This window comes from Prunus avium, chromosome 7, assembly GCF_965620075.1.
Source record: "Prunus avium chromosome 7, drPruAviu1.hap1.1, whole genome shotgun sequence".
NCBI classification, from domain to species: Eukaryota; Viridiplantae; Streptophyta; class Magnoliopsida; order Rosales; family Rosaceae; genus Prunus; species Prunus avium.
In genome coordinates, this window is record NC_142290.1 from 16270570 (window position 1) to 16283985 (window position 13416).

At 40.9% G+C, this 13416-nt stretch overlaps 1 non-coding gene across 1 annotated transcript; it reads right to left on the bottom strand.

Moving 5' to 3' along the window:
* Nucleotides 1-8428: 8428 nt before the first annotated feature.
* On the bottom strand, nt 8429-8535 carry LOC148293038 (small nucleolar RNA R71). Its single transcript, XR_015825947.1, has one exon. It is a non-coding gene; the product is annotated as a small nucleolar RNA R71 (small nucleolar RNA).
* Between the last annotated feature and the right edge of the window lie 4881 nt (nt 8536-13416).

Below are 13416 nucleotides of genomic sequence, written 5' to 3' on the forward strand. Positions count from 1 at the left end.
ATTAGTTTCCAAGTTTCAATTATGATTTTTGTTCTTATTCATTATGCTTATAAGTTAATATGCTAGTTTGAATGATTGATCACCATTTAGGCTTGCATGTTAGCTATCTTGGTTTGAATTAAGAGTAGACACCATGCTTTAATTCGAATTGAACTATGAATAGGAAGAGTATGTATGGACATTCGACAACAGGGATTAGATACATGCTTGGTTGTTTAAATTGTTCTTCTATACTTAATGGGTTCCTAATGCTTAGTTTTAGGTTAGACAACAAATGATCAAATTAGGGAATTAGGAACACAAGGTTATGACCAAACACCATGGCTTAATCATACTTTAGCTAGAATCAATCCGTTAATCTAATTGAACTTGGGAACTTATTTGCTTGAGTTATTTCTTTTTTTTCTTGTTTTATTTATTTTCTTTTTCAATTCTATTTTGTGTAGGGGAAACAAATTGGATCATCCAATCACCAATCCTCGAGGGATCGACCTCGCACCTACATATGCTATACAACCGAACGGCTCGTGCACTTGCGAGTATCACAAGTTGAGGATGCAGCTGAATCCATTTTGGTGCAGCTGAATCGACGCAACAGTATGGAATACACCAACCACTCCAATTAGGAACGAACTGCCGTTGAACTTGAATTGTCCAATTTGGAACACCTATTGATTTTGGATCGAGCCAAAAACTTGGCCAACAACATAATATGATGGGAGGAGTCATTTGGTGTGTTTTGAGTGAAATCCAATCGCTAGAATAATGGAATAAACCAACCATTCCAATTAGGAACGAACTGCCGTTGAACTTGGATTGTCCAATTTCTTACACCTATTGATTTCGGATCGAGCCCAAAACTCGGGCAACATCATAATATGGTGGGAGGAGATATTTGGTGTGTTTTGAGTGAAATCCAATCGCTAGAACTATGAATTACCCCAAACCCTCCAATTTGGAACGAACTTCCTTTGAACTTGAATTGTCCAATTTCTTACAACTATTGATTTCGGATCGAGCCCAAAACTTGGGCAACATCATAATATGGTGGGAGGAGTCATTTAGTGAGTTTTGAGTGAAATTCAATCGCTAGACGTATGGAATACACCAACCACTCCAATTAGGAACGAACTGTCGTTGAAATTGAATTGACCAATTTCTCACACCAATTGATTTCGGATCGGTCCCAAAACATGGGCAACATCATAATATGGTGGGAGGAGTCATTTGGTGAGTTTTGAGTGAAATCCAATCGCTAGAAGTATGGAATACACCAACCACTCCAATTAGGAACGAACTGACGTTGAACTTGAATTGTACAATTTGGAACACCTATTGATTTCGGATCGAGCCCCAAACTTGGGCAACATCATAATATGGTGGGAAGAGTCATTTGGTGAGTTTTGAGTGAAATCCAATCGCTAGAAGTATGGAAAACACCAACCACTCCAATTAGGAACGAACTGCCGTTGAACTTGAATTGTCCAATTTGGAACTCCTACTGATTTCGGATCGAGCCCAAAACTTGGGCAACACCATAATATGGTGGGAGGAGTCATTTGGTGAGTTTTGAGTGAAATCCAATCGCTAGACGTATGGAATACACCAACCACTCCAATTAGGAACGAACTGTCGTTGAAATTGAATTGACCAATTTCTCACACCTATTGATTTCGGATCGAGCCCAAAACATGGGCAACATCATAATATGGTGGGAGGAGTCATTTGGTGAGTTTTGAGTGAAATATAATCGCTAGAAGTATGGAATACACCAACCACTCCAGCTAGGAAGGACTGCCGTTGAACTTGAATTGTCCATTTTGGAACACCTATTGATTTCGGATCGAGCCCAATACTTTGGCAAGATCATAATATGGTGGGAGGAGTCATTTCGTGAGTTTTGAGTGAAATCCAATCTTTAGAAGTATGGAATACAGCAACCACTCGAATTAGGAACGAACTGCCGTTGAACTTGAATTGTCCAATTTCTCACACCTATTGATTTCGGATCGAGCCCCAAACTTGGGCAACATCATAATATGGTGGGAAGATTCATTTGGCGAGTTTTGAGTGAAATCCAATCGCTAGAAGTATGGAATACACCAACCACTCCAGTTAGGAACGAACTGCCGTTGAACTTGAATTGTCCAATTTGGAACACCTATTGATTACGGATCGAGCCCGAAACTTGGGCAACATCATAATATGGTGGGAGGAGTCATTTGGTGGGTTTTGAGTGAAATCCAATCGCTAGAAGTATGGAATACACCAACCACTCCGATTAGGAACGAACTGCCGTTGAACTTGATTTGTCCAATTTGGAACACCTATTGATTTCGGATCGAGCCCAAAACTTGGGCAACATCATAATATGGTGGGAGGAGTCATTTGGTTAGTTTTGAGTGAAATCCAATCGCTAGAAGTACGGAATACACCAACCACTCCAATTAGGAACGTACTGCCGTTGAACTTGAATTAACCAATTTCTCGCACCTATTGATTTCGGATCGAGCCCGAAACTTGGGCAACATCATAATATGGTGGGAGGAGTCATTTGGTGAATTTTGAGTGAAATCCAATCGCTAGAAGTATAGAATACACCAACCACTCCAATTAGGAACGAACTGCCGTTGAACTTGAATTGTCCAATTTGGAACACCTATTGATTTCGGATCGAGCCCAAAACTTGGGCAACAACATAATATGGTGGGAGGAGCCATTTCGTGGGTTTTGAGTGAAATCCAATTGCTAGAAGTATGGAATACACCAACCACTCCAATTAGGAACGAACTGCCGTTGAACTTGAATTGTCCAATTTGGAACACCTATTGATTTCGGATCGAGCCCAAACCTTGGACAACCTGATAATATGGTGGGAGGAGTCATGTGGTGAGTTTTGAGTGAAATCCAATCGCTAGAAGTATGGAATACACCAACCACTCCGATTAGGAACGAACTGCCGTTGAACTTGAATTGTCCAATTTGGAACACCTATTGATTTCGGATCAAGCCCAAAACTTGGGCAACATCATAATATGGTGGGAGGAGTCATTTGGTGTGTTTTGAGTGAAATCCAATCGCTAGAACTATGAATTACCCCAAGCCCTCCAATTTGGAACGAACTTCCTTTGAACTTGAATTGTCCAATGTCTTACAACTATTGATTTCGGATCGAGCCCCAAACTTGGGCCACATCATAATATGGTGGGAAGAGTCATTTCGTGAGTTTTGAGTGAAATCCAATCGCTAGAAGTATGGAATACACCAAACACTCCAATTAGGAACGAATTGCCGTTGCACTCGAATTGTCCAATTTGGAACACCTATTGATTTCGGATCGAGCCCAAAACGTGGGCAACATCATAATATGGTGGGAGGAGTCACTTGGTGAGTTTTGAGTGAAATCCAATCGCTAGAAGTATGGAATACAACAACCACTCCAATTAGGAAAGAACTGCCGTTGAACTTGAATTGTCCAATTTGGAACACCTATTGATTTCGGATCGAGCCCAAAACTTGGGCAACATCATAATACGGTGGGAGGAGTCATTTGGTGAGTTTTGAGTGAAATCCAATCGCTAGAAGTATGGAATACACCAAACACTCCAATTAGGAACGAATTGCCGTTGCACTCGAATTGTCCAATTTGGAACACCTATTGATTTCGGATCGAGCCCAAAACGTGGGCAACATCATAATATGGTGGGAGGAGTCACTTGGTGAGTTTTGAGTGAAATCCAATCGCTAGAAGTATGGAATACACCAACCACTCCAATTAGGAACGAACTGCCGTTGAACTTGAATTGTCCAATTTGGAACACCTATTGATTTCGGATCGAGCCCAAAACTTGGGCAACATCATAATATGGTGGGAGGAGTCATTTGGTTAGTTTTGAGTGAAATCCAATCGCTAGAAGTACGGAATACACCAACCACTCCAATTAGGAACGTACTGCCGTTGAACTTGAATTGACCAATTTCTCGCACCTATTGATTTCGGATCGAGCCCGAAACTTGGGCAACATCATAATATGGTGGGAGGAGTCATTTGGTGAGTTTTGAGTGAAATCCAATCGCTAGAAGTATGGAATACACCAACCACTCCAATTAGGAACGAATTGCCGTTGAACTTGAATTGTCCAATTTGGAACACCTATTGATTTCGGATCGAGCCCAACACTTGGGCAACAACATAATATGGTGGGAGGAGCCATTTCGTGGGTTTTGAGTGAAATCCAATTGCTAGAAGTATGGAATACACCAACCACTCCAATTAGGAACGAACTGCCGTTGAACTTGAATTGTCCAATTTGGAACACCTATTGATTTCGGATCGAGCCCAAACCTTGGGCAACCTCATAATATGGTGGGAGGAGTCATGTGGTGAGTTTTGAGTGAAATCCAATCGCTAGAAGTATGGAATACACCAACCACTCCGATTAGGAACGAACTGCCGTTGAACTTGAATTGTCCAATTTGGAACACCTATTGATTTCGGATCAAGCCCAAAACTTGGGCAACATCATAATATGGTGGGAGGAGTCATTTGGTGTGTTTTGAGTGAAATCCAATCGCTAGAACTATGAATTACCCCAAACCCTCCAATTTGGAACGAACTTCCTTTGAACTTGAATTGTCCAATTTCTTACAACTATTGATTTCGGATCGAGCCCCAAACTTGGGCCACATCATAATATGGTGGGAAGAGTCATTTGGTGAGTTTTGAGTGAAATCCAATCGCTAGAACTATGGAATACACCAAACACTCCAATTAGGAACGAATTGCCGTTGCACTCGAATTGTCCAATTTGGAACACCTATTGATTTCGGATAGAGCCCAAAACGTGGGCAACAACATAATATGGTGGGAGGAGTCACTTGGTGAGTTTTGAGTGAAATCCAATCGCTAGAAGTATGGAATACACTAACCACTCCAATTAGGAACGAACTGCCGTTGAACTTGAATTGTCCAATTTGGAACACCTATTGATTTCGGATCGAGCCCAAAACTTGGGCAACATGATAATATGGTGGGAGGAGTCATTTGGTTAGTTTTGAGTGAAATCCAATCGCTAGAAGTATGGAATACACCAACCACTCCAATTAGGAACAAACTGCCGTTGAACTTGAATTGTCCAATTTGGAAGACCTATTGATTTCGGATCGAGCCCAAAACTTGGGCAACATCATAATATGGTGGGAGGAGTCGTTTGGTGTGTTTTGAGTGAAATCAAATCGGTAGAAGTGTGGAATACACCAAGCACTCGAATTAGGAACGAACTGCCGTTGAACTTGAATTGTCCAATTTGGAACACCTATTGATTTCGGATCGAGCCCAAAACTTGGGCAACATCATAATATGGTCGGAGGAGTCATTTGGTTTGTTTTGAGTGAAATCCAATCGCTAGAAGTATGGAATACACCAACCACTTGAATTAGGAACGAAATGTCGTCGAACTTGAATTGTCCAATTTATCACACCTATTGACTTCGGATCGAGCCCAAAACTTGGGCAACATCATAATATGGTGGGAGGAATCATTTGGTGAGTTTTGAGTGAAATCTAATCGCTAGAAGTATGGAATACACCAATCACTCCAATTAGGAACGAGCTGCCGTTGGAATTGAATTGTCCAATTTTGAACACCTACTGATTTCGGATCGAACCCAAAACTTGGGCAACAACACAATATGGTGGGAGGAGTCGTTTGGTGAGTTTTGAGTGAAATCCAATCGCTAGAATTATGGAATACACCAACCACTCCCATTAGGAACGAACTGCCGTTGAACTTGAATTGTCCAATTTCTCACACCTATTGATTTCGGACCGAGCCCCAAACTTGGGCAACATCATAATATGGTGGGAGGAGTCATTTGGTGAGTTTTGAGTGAAATCCAATCGCTAGAAGTATGGAATACACCAACCACTCCCATTAGGATCGAACTGCCGTTGAACTTGAATTGTCCAATTTCTCACACCTATTGATTTCGGACTGAGCCCCAAACTTGGGGCAACGTCATAATATGGTGGGAGGAGTCATTTGGTGAGTTTTGATAAGTTCATAATTTCACACATTTGCATGCCTTCGTTACTTAGTAATTTTGTTTAGTTTCTCTTTATTTCAAGTCACTTACCTATGTTTGTGTGTTCTATAGGTTGAAGGCAGCAAGAGATTGCTTTTGAAGCAAAATGGTGCAAAACGTGCAAAAACTGGATATTGAGTTAGAAGTTCATTTCGGACTTATCTTCTTCATCCGAGCTTGGATTGGGCCAATACTTGTGTGGTTGGATCAGAGACATTCTGAACTTCAAAATGGATATCTTAAAGTCATATTTGGATTCAGCCAAACCCAATCCGTGAGCCCATCAAAATACACATCATGCTGACATGAGGATGAGCTGATGGATGCTTGGTCATGGTGAGCTAGGCATGAGCTATTGGTTTCTGGATGGATGCTTGATCATGCTGACATGAAGATGACCTATGGCTGCTGGTGGGATTTATTAGTGCAGCAACCAATTCTGATTATCTAAATACAAGTGTTGTATGCATTAGTCATATTCAATTCAGAATTCCCCTTTCCTTCTCCCTATAAATACCACTTCCATTCCACATCCCAGATACAATTCACTTCATCCATTACTTCCATACACACATTCAGATTCACCACAAAGAGAGAGAGAGAGCTAGCTGCAAAGGAGGGAGAGCTGGGAGCTGTCCTGGAAACTACCTTGCTGCCACCAGCTAGTTCTTCTATTCTCTTTATTCTACCTATGTATTTCTTATCTTCTGTATTCATAATTATGTTTAACTAATCCATTTTGTTAGGGCTTAGGATGAAGCCCTAGTCATGAATATTCAATGTTATGGATGATTTCATAGTTAATTGATTTCCTTGCTTTCATTATCAAGTTGTTAATCTCCAGCTTATTATGTGCTTGATGTATGTTTTCTTGGAGTAGCTAACTAGGATTTTATGCATCTAGCACAGGTTGGGAAGGGGTTTAGATTCACCAATTCTACTCTCCTTTCACAAGCAACACATGAATGGCCTAAGAATCATTCAAGGGGTTAATAACCATAGGTTGACTAGGACAGATACCATGTTCTAGGACTTGTGTGATTATCATATTCTCAAGGAACTTAATGACTCTTATATGCTTTATTCTAAGTAGATACCATGCTTAGGTTGCATATTAGAGATCACGTGTTGTGTAGATACCATGCACAATTACATGCCTTAGGAGAATCATGCATCCTGCACCTAGATACCATAGGCTTGTATGCGATAATCTATTGTTAATGAAGCTTGAGTCAATTTCTATGCATTCATAACTTGGATAGGAAGACTAGTGGTAGATTCCAAGGCTCTAACACTTCTCAATCATTGTTTCACAACTTGTTCATTGCTGCCATTGTTTACTTCCAGCACTTCCATTTCATTCTCTTGTTTTCATTTAAACAACAAAAACCCCCCATTCGAGTGCGTGTGTGGTGCTAGGATTCTGTCCTAGACCTTGCCAATTGTTAGTTAGTTTGTTCTTTGTTTTCAGTTTTTCCATCATTCTAAGTAGTTTAACTTGCAACCAAGTTACCATTCTCCGTGGGATCGACCTCGTATTTCATAAGCTATACTATAAATGGTTCGTGCACTTGCGAGAATTGAAGTTTCTATTTTTAATAACTCATTTTAGTTGTTAGGAATAGGCTCAACAAGTTTTTGGCGCCGTTGCCGGGGAACCGGTAACGATGGTGCTATAGTTAGATTACTTTGAGTGTTTTTGTTTTTGTTTTCGTTGGTTTTTATTTCTGTATTCTGTTTTTCTTTTTAGTTGTTATCTCCATTTGAAGGCACTAATTGGTTTCTTGTGTGTGCATATATGTCCGAATCTGATTCTGAGCCAATTTCACCAGGAACTTTTGCTGTACGTGTTGGTTTGAGGAGGAATTATAGTTCTTTAAGTGCTGAATCTGAGAGCTACGAATCTGAAGGTTCAAGCAAGATGGCAGAGATTCCAAACAACAACAATAATGATGAAGGAGGTGGTGCGCTTGTTGTCCAACCTAGGAAACCCCTGCGTGAATTTTCCATCCCCAAAGTCACTGATCAACCTTCGTGCATCGTCTATCCTCAACTCACAATTGACAGGTTTGAGCTTAGAAGTGGTATGATTCATCTTCTTCCAACTTATTATGGTAATACCACTGAGGATCCTTACATGCATGTTAAGCAATTCTTTGAAATATGTGCTACAATCAAAATTCAAGGACTTGATGATGAGCAGATTAAGATGAGGCTATTCCCATTCAGTTTAAAAGATAAGGCTAAGTCATGGTTATACTCTTTGCCTAATGCTTCAATTCGTACTTGGGATGAGCTTTCTAATAAGTTTTTGCAGAAATTCTTTCCAGCTCAAAAGACTAACAAGATTAGAAAGGAAATTCTTGGTTTCACACAAAGAGAAGGAGAAGCTTTTCATGAATGCTGGGAGAGGTACAAGGAGATGATGAGTTCTTGCCCACACCACAATATAGAGAGTTGGATGCAAATGCAATCTTTCTATGAAGGTTTGCTTGATTCCGAAAGGATGATGGTAGATGCAACAAGTGGAGAAGGACTGATGAACAAAACAGCAGATGAGGCTTTTACTCTCTTTGAATCTTTGAGTACCAACTCTCAACAATGGAGCTACAATAAAGGAAGAGGAGCTCCTATGAAAGCTGTGGTCTCTGAGGTAAGTACTAATAATGAGATTAATGCAAAACTTGATGTTATGTGTTCTTTGCTTCAACAGGCAGTGACTGGCCCTCTAGGAAGCAAAGAGGAAGTTCAAGACCAATCTTTTGCAAAGCACATGCTAGAGCAAGCAAATGCCCTTCAAGGAAGGAATCCTCAGAATGATCCTTACTCAAACACATACAATCCGGGGTGGAGAAATCATCCTAATTTCAGGTGGAGCAATAATTCAAATGTGCAACAATCTCAAGGACCTCCCCCAGGATTTCAAATACAACAAAGGCAATTCCAGCAAGCTCCCCAACAAGTACAAGAGCAAAGGGGTGATCAAATGGGAGAATTGCAAGACATGTTCAAGAAGTTCATGGGGCAACAGATGCAAACCAATCAGAATCTTCAAAATGCAGTGAACAAACTAGAAGTGCAAGTTGGGCAGATTGCATCCTCCATGAGCAATAGAGCATCCGGAACTTTTCCAAGCCAAACGGAGGTGAATCCAAGGCATCATGAGCAAGTTAAAGCAGTGCACATCTTGAGAAGTGGTAAACAAGTTGATAATAAGGTTGGAGATGCCAATGAAGAGCAAGAAGATGGAGAAAACGTGGAGATCATTCAGCCACCACAAGGGCAGCCCACAGGTTCCACCAAACAGCCCCTCAATTCTCTTGGAAAGAGCACAGGCCCTAAGGTATCATCTAATGCTAATCAAGTTCCAATTTCATCTAATGCTTTTAGGCCTATTGCACCCTTTCCCAGCAGGTTATCAAAGTCAAAGAAAGATCAAGGCTTGGATGAGATAATGGAAATATTCAAGAAAGTGCAAATCAACATCCCATTGCTCAATGCCATTGCTCAGATTCCAAAATATGCAAAATTTTTGAAGGATCTATGCACTAACAAGAGGAGATTCAAAGAGCATGAACAGGTTGCATTAAGTGAAGAGGTTAGTGCAGTCTTACAAAGAAAGCTACCTCCAAAGCTAAAGGATCCAGGTTCATTTTCTATACCTTGTATAGTTGGTGATTTTAAGTTTCAAAAAGCTTTGCTTGATCTTGGTGCATCCATTAACCTTATGCCATATCATGTTTATGAGAAACTTAACCTTGGTGAGTTGCAAGCCACATCTGTGAGCATTCAATTGGCAGATAGAACTATCAGGTACCCTAGGGGCATTCTAGAAGATGTTTTGGTGAAAGTAGAAGAGCTGATTTTGCCAGCTGATTTCTTGGTGTTGGAAATGGAAGAAGCACCAATTCATGACAATCAGTTACCACTCATTCTTGGTCGTCCATTCATGGCAACTGCCGGTGCAATTATTGATGTGAAGAAGGGTACATTGACTATGAACGTGTTTGATGAGACAATAGCATTCAAAGTGTTTGAAGCCTCCAAGTTTCCAAGTGATGAGCATGAAGTTTTCCAGCTTGATGCAATTGATAATATGGTGAAAGAAGCACTGCCAATGAGTTATTTGGAGCCTATTGAAGCATGCATCACACAAAGCATAAGGAAAGAAGAAGTGGACAGATTAGAGGCTGTGATCTCTCCTTTACTTCTTGAGCTTGTTTGCAGCATGGATAGCTACATAGAAGTGGGAAAGAGGTATGCAAACCAATTTGAATCTTTACCCGCACCTACTAATAAGGTTTTACCTTCTATTGTGCAGGCACCGGAGTTGGAATTAAAGCAATTGCCAACACACCTTAAATATGCTTATTTAGGTGAGAGTGAGACTCTACCTGTTATCATTGCCTCACACCTCGAACCAAATGATGAGAAGAAGCTTTTGAGGGTTCTAAAAGAGCACAAAACTGCGATTGGATGGAGCATTGCAGATATCAAAGGCATAAGCCCAACATCGTGCATGCATAGGATACTATTGGAGGACAATGCAGTGCCTAAGAGGGATGCCCAAAGACGTCTCAATCCAAACATGAAGGAGGTGGTAAGGAAAGAAGTAATGAAGCTTTTAGATGTTGGTATTATTTACCCTATTTCTGACAGTAAATGGGTGAGCCCAATACAAGTTGTCCCCAAGAAATCAGGTATCACAGTGGTGAAGAATGAAGCAAACGAGCTTGTACCAACACGGATGACCACGGGCTGGAGAGTTTGCATTGATTATAGGAAGCTCAACACAGCAACAAGCAAGGATCACTTCCCTCTTCCATTTATTGATCAAATGCTTGAGAGATTGGCTGGCCATAGCCACTATTGCTTCCTTGATGGATATTCAGGTTACAACCAAATCGCCATAGCCCCAGAAGATCAAGAGAAGACAACCTTCACATGTCCCTTTGGTACTTTTGCTTATAGGAGGATGCCCTTTGGTCTTTGCAACGCCCCAGCCACTTTCCAAAGGTGCATGATGAGCATTTTCTCCGACATGGTAGAAAGGTTTATTGAGGTATTCATGGATGACTTCTCTGTCTTTGGTGATTCTTTTGATCAATGTTTGCATAACTTATCTAAGGTGTTGGCTAGATGTGAACAAAATAACCTTGTGCTTAATTGGGAAAAATGTCATTTTATGGTTAACCAAGGCATAGTTCTTGGTCATGTCATCTCTAGTAATGGAATTGAGGTAGATAAAGCTAAGATTGATTTGATTGCTTCTATGCCCTCACCTACTTCTGTCAAAGAAGTACGTTCTTTCCTTGGCCATGCAGGTTTCTATAGGCGTTTCATTAAAGATTTTTCTAAGATTGCAAGGCCTTTGTGCAATCTCCTTGCCAAGGACATGGATTTTGTGTTTGATCAAAACTGTGAGAATGCTTTCAATGCTTTGAAAATGATGCTCACAACTGCCCCAATCATTATGCCACCGGATTGGAGCTTGCCTTTTGAACTGATGTGTGACGCCTCAGATTATGCTGTTGGAGCTGTTTTGGGGCAGCGAGTTGATAAGAAGCCACATGCCATCTACTATGCTAGTAGAACCCTCAACGATGCCCAACTCAACTATTCCACCACAGAGAAGGAGTTATTAGCTGTCATATTTGCTTTAGAGAAGTTCAGATCTTATTTGATTACTAACAAGGTCATTGTTTACACTGATCATGCAGCATTGAAATACTTGTTAGCTAAAAAGGATGCCAAGCCACGCCTCATTAGATGGATCCTCTTGTTGCAAGAGTTTGACTTGGAGATAAAAGATAAGAAAGGAAGTGAGAATGTGGTGGCTGATCACTTGAGTAGATTGGTGCATGTATCTAATGAAGAGGAGGATTCACTGCCATTGCGTGAAAGCTTCCCTGATGAGCAACTCTTCTCTATTTGTGCTTTGAATTCTCTTAATCCATTGCCTTGGTTTGCTGATATTGTTAACTACTTATGCACTAACGAACTCCCTACAGGGTTATCTACATTCCAACGTGACAAGCTTAGGAAACAAGCAAGATACTACTTTTGGGATGATCCATACCTATTCAAGCATTGTCCGGACCAAGTAATTCGAAGGTGTGTGCCTGAAGGTGATTTTAAGAGCATTCTAGAGTTTTGTCACTCCCATGCATGCGGAGGCCATTTTGGAGCAAAGAAGACTGCCAACAAAGTGCTACAATCAGGTTTCTTTTGGCCTACCCTTTTTAAGGATGCTTATACATTTTGTGCTTCATGTGATAGATGCCAACGGATGGGTAATTTGCATGCTAGAAATCAGATGCCTCTCACTAATATCTTAGTCATTGATATATTTGATGTTTGGGGAATTGATTTCATGGGCCCTTTTCCTACTTCTTATGGATTTGAATATATATTAGTTGCTGTCGATTATGTTTCCAAATGGGTGGAAGCCATTGCCACTAGAACTAATGATGCTAAGATTGTGATCAGTTTTCTCAGAGGAAATATTTTTACAAGGTTTGGCACACCAAGAGCAATCATTAGTGATGGTGGCTCCCATTTTGTTAACCAAGCTTTTGCAGCACTCTTGAAGAAGTATGGAATCAAGCATAAGGTGGCAACACCCTACCATCCTCAAACTAGTGGGCAGGTTGAGATAAGCAATAGGGAGATTAAGCACATACTTGAGAAGACAGTGAACACCACAAGGAAGGATTGGTACATGCGTTTGGAGGATGCATTGTGGGCTTATAGGACAGCTTATAAGACCCCCATAGGTATGTCTCCATATAGACTTGTTTTTGGTAAACCTTGTCACTTACCAGTGGAGCTTGAGCACAGGGCTTATTGGGCGATCAAGGCATTCAATTTTGACATGAAAGCTGCTGGTGAAAAGAGGAGGCTTCAACTCAATGAGTTGGAGGAGTTGCGACATGAGGCGTATGAGAACGCTAAGCTTTATAAGGAGAAAACAAAGCAGTATCATGACAAGAAGATTCTTAGGAAGACGTTTGAGGAAGGGCAGAAGGTTCTCTTATTCAATTCACGCCTTAAGCTCTTCCCAGGTAAGCTTCGTTCTCGGTGGATTGGCCCTTTTGTTATTACTAATGTGTTTGATCATGGCGCAGTGGAGATTCAAAATATTAAGGATGGCAGCACCTTCAAGGTGAACGGACATCGGTTGAAACCTTACTTTGATGCCAACTTTGATGCCAATATTGAGTCTCAAGCACTCAAGGAGCCTCCACCACTCTCTTGAAGCTCACCAAAGTTTGGACGTCCGGCTGAAGACATAAAACTTAGCGCTTCTTGGGAGGCAACCCAAGGTGATGA